The following is a 4,328-nucleotide window of genomic DNA, read 5'->3' on the forward strand; positions in this document are numbered from 1 at the left end:
ACAGGTATTTCTATTCATTTTATCCCATACCACCTCATCATATTTCGGTGGCCTCTCATGGACCATGATGGTCTCTTCTAAATTTTGAGCATTGAGCGCGTCCTGTACGTCGCTCATCCATAAACCAAAATTGATTTTGCCTTCATATTTCACTACACTAATCTTAGTGTTCTGAAAACCCACTTGAACTGTACCCGTCATCTTGCTGCTTTCACTAACTTCTTCACTCATAATCACAAACTCTAAATTGCAAAGAAAGATTCAAACTTTATAGAATTTAAAAGTTACCCAACTGAACCCTAGATTGGATTCCAAATAGAACTCCTAACCACACGAGGAAAGCGAGATCTTCAACGGCAACTTCAAACCCTAACTCCACCAAAGCCTAGAACTCTAAGAACCAAGCTTCCAACTGAATCTTCCTCCACCTAATCCAAAACCCTAGATCTGAAATCTGAGCTCTGATACCAATTGTCGCGTGCCGTGCGGAAGCGTGCTTGACAACCAAACGAGTCGGTGAGCGATGAGAGAAGAAAACCAAAACCAAACACGAGTGCAATTCACAAAATAACGACCAAAATCACACACAAACACAGGAATTTACGTGGTTCGACAATTGCCTACGTCCACGGGGAGAGGATGGGGAGATTTCACTATATGGAGGAGAAATACAATGGGTTACAACTCACAAAATCACTCAAATATAACCCTAACCAAAGCTCTCAACTCCCTCACAATATCTCCCTCTCAAAGTGCGCAAAACAATGCTAATTCTCTCCTTTTCTCTCCTTAAGAAACCCTAAAAAACGTGGTCCTATTTATAATAAAACACAATCCCAAATAGATTAGGATTCTAAAAACGAGTCTGTCACACCAGGGTGTGGCGCAGACCACACCCATGACAGACAGGGCAGATTCTGCCACACCAGGGTGTGGCGCAGACCACACCCATGGCAGACAGGACAGATTCTGCCACACCCATGACAGACACCACACCAGGGTGTGGTGGAGTCTGTTTTGGGTTTTTCTTCACGTTTTTCACAATTTCTTCACCGTTTTCACATAACCCTGTTAACAAACTGGTTCGTTACAGTTAGAGCCTAGAGGGCATTGGACAATTCGAAAATGAATTTAAAATGTGTAAATTACTTTTCTCTTGCAAATAACTTTCACATCCACATCAGCATGTAAATAAAATATAATGTTTATTTAAACAACTAAATTATTGTTGAAAGTGCAACGTGAAGATGATGTGGCAAAATATGATTTATTAGAAAATATAGTTAAAATAATTTAATTAAAATTAGTTACTATTTTTGTCACTTACATATGATGTCACGACTTTTTTTAGGGAAAATCAAAATTACATTAAATTCTATGTGGTAACTTTCTAGTATTTCATTTTCGTAACCATTTGGAGACAAACAAACATCTAAATATTTTTAAAAAGTCACTTTCTCACTGTTATGGTTCACTTACATGTAAACAAACACCCTCTTAACTGGGGCAAAACTGACAGTTCCTCTCAAAAGAACAGATTTTAGAGGATACTCCCTTGAAATCTAACGCCAGTTAACTTGAGCGATCAGTTCGCAAGACACCTTCAGATTTGAAGGGCGTGTGATCAATTTAAATGATTTGAGGCGGCTATGAAATTGTTGAAGACTTGAGGGACTAATATCTAAATAACCCCATTCTAATCGTGTTAAATTGTATTTCACCTACTCATGTAAAGCCTCTCTTTCCTGGGACGTGATAACGGGAGGTTACTTGAGCCGTTAAGATCTCAACCGAATTGCTGCCCCACTGCCGAAGCAGCAAGAGGTACTTCTTTGTTTCAGTTTTAAACTCCAAATAAAATCATTATCTGCTTCTTCACTCGTCCCCAATGTATTTCTCTTCCAATTTCAGTTTTCATAAATAAATATAATCAAGAGTACGCGACCTGTTTGATGATTTGTTTGCAAGAAAAGAAACCCTTTTTTTAGTCAACCATGTAAATATCAAGCAGTGTTAATCTTTTTATGCTTTAATTGATCAAATTATGTGCAGCCCTCCACCATGTATTGTCTGTTTCATGATGATGCTCGATTGTGAGTTGTGTTTTTAGTTTACATTTTTAAAGGGTAAATTACAGTCTTCCGATAATTATCTCATCTATATTTTTGCGACATTTATCATCTCTCAACTCATTTTCTGTAGTCCTTTGGTACGTATACAAGACTGAGGGATTTTGCTAAGAACCGAAGCCATCTTTTTTTTCTTACAGAACACAAGAAGAAAAAGTGAACGAGAACCCAAAGGAAATTGCTAATTGCTATAATGCTAGAACGAGCATTCCAGTAAACCAGATGCTAACTCTGTTGTTTCCTTCACTCTCAAGGGAGCATCACCTGTATAGGACTATTAACTCTTATACTGTTATCAGAAGAAACCCATGTCAAATGCCCCTGCAGATTGTTCGAACCTCTTCTTGATCTTCCTCTACCTGTAAGCGTAACTGAATACTGCAGTTTCTGGTTATACTTCAAAAACACGATCTTCTTCGGTTTCACTCTCACTGCCACCCCTTTAGGAGGCGTAATTTGTACAGTATACTTTGAGCGCGGAGCTCCGACATTCGTCACGGTTCGCCACACTGTTACGTTATAGAAGTTGGTCTGGCTCAATGTAACAAAAAACGATGGATAGTTGAGTTCTGAATTTAATTTCTTTCTTATCAACCTGCAGTTGACTTTGGTTTGTCGAGCTATGACACTCACTCGTCGATTGCTGTACCCGAGGCCGCAGAGGTGGGCGATGTAGTCTTCGGGGCTGATGTCATAGATCCTGGGTTGCCGGCCTTTGATGGGTTCACATGGCCAGCCCGCAGTCGAGAAGTTCAGCAGGTTTGTGGCTCTCATCGAGAATCAGATTGTTGTCGTATGCAGTTGTAGTGTAAGCTGTTGATTGCGGATTTTACCGCGGCTGGTGACCAATCCGGGTGTGCACTTTTCAGTAGGGCTGTGATGCCGCTGAGATGCGGAGTCGACATTGATGTGCCGGAGATGATGTTAAATTTCATCGGATGAGTCCATGCTGCTAAAATGTTCGCTCCTGGACCGATGATGTCCGGCTTGAGAATCGTCGGGTCGACCAGGCTCGGCCCTCTGCCGGAGAACGACGCTACTACTGGAGCCGGAGATGTTCCGAGTATTGTACCCTTAAATATGATCGTGGATGTTGGAGTATCGGTGGAATCGATATAAGATTTGATCTTCAATCCATCTACATAGCTCACGTGTGATGCCGGGAGGACGTGTACGGTGGCTGGAAGGGTGAATCCTCCAATATCTGAATTTGCAATGATCATACCGGCACCTCCAGCTTTCTTGACGTTCACCCCCTTTTCAACCCAATCTATGTCGCCATCATCACAGAGCACAATCTTTCCCCTGACATCGATATCATCTAGTGAATTGTTGCCGCAAACTGTGTTTGATGAGTTCAATCTAATAGAGCCAGGATACACGAGAGGCCGCAGTGTAGCATTCGCAGCCGTTCGGCTGATAGGCCGACTCTCCGTTGAACTCAGCCTTGTTACCGAGCTTCACTGTTGCTCGATCGATCGTCGATGGTGCTCGCTCCGACTGTCAGCAACCACGGAGCCGTATTCATAACTGAGTAGTAAAAAGGGCCAGCGTTCCCTGCAGCGCTGCTAACGAAAACGCCCCTCTCTATCGCACCAAACGCGCCAATGGCAATAGCATCGTTGTAGAATTCCTGCGATCCTCCGCCAATAGAAATTTGAAATCACGTCAACTCCATCATCGACGGCGCGTCCATTCCCGCCAGTATATCCGACAGAAAGCACCCTTCACCCGAACAAACCTTATAGATCGCCAAGTGAGCCAATGGCGCCATTCCTACTGCCAGTGCCGTTAGCCCAGCCGTCGACACTGGCGTTCTCGACGTATGCACCGGCAGCCGTGCTGGCCGTGTGAGTCCCATGCCCGTTGTCATCATACGGTCCCTCTGCCGCTCCTTCTACCAAATTCCGCGCACCAATGAGCTTGTTGTTGCATAGAGAAGCTCTAAACTCGCAGGTCCCCTTCCATTTTGCCGGCGGAGGGGGCATCCCCTTGCCGGTAAAAGAAGGGTGGCCCGGCGAAATTCCGGTATCTAGAACCCCAATAATGACGCCTCGACCAAGGTTCGATTCATTCCACAACCCGGCAGAGCCTTGTTGTAGGCCGAGGAATCTGGGCGAGTGCGTGGTTTGGAGTGGCAAAATGTGGTCGGGATACGCGTGAATGAACCCCGATTTCTTGGCCATCTCGGTGAGTTCT

The 4,328-nt window shown here is 43.8% G+C and overlaps 1 pseudogene; it reads right to left on the reverse strand.

Annotated features, from left to right (window-relative positions):
- The window catches only part of LOC109837035, a 2,869-nt pseudogene continuing 672 nt past the window's right edge, over positions 2,132–4,328 (reverse strand).

Source organism: Asparagus officinalis, chromosome 4 (genome assembly GCF_001876935.1).
Source record: "Asparagus officinalis chromosome 4, Aspof.V1, whole genome shotgun sequence".
Classification (NCBI taxonomy): domain Eukaryota; kingdom Viridiplantae; phylum Streptophyta; class Magnoliopsida; order Asparagales; family Asparagaceae; genus Asparagus; species Asparagus officinalis.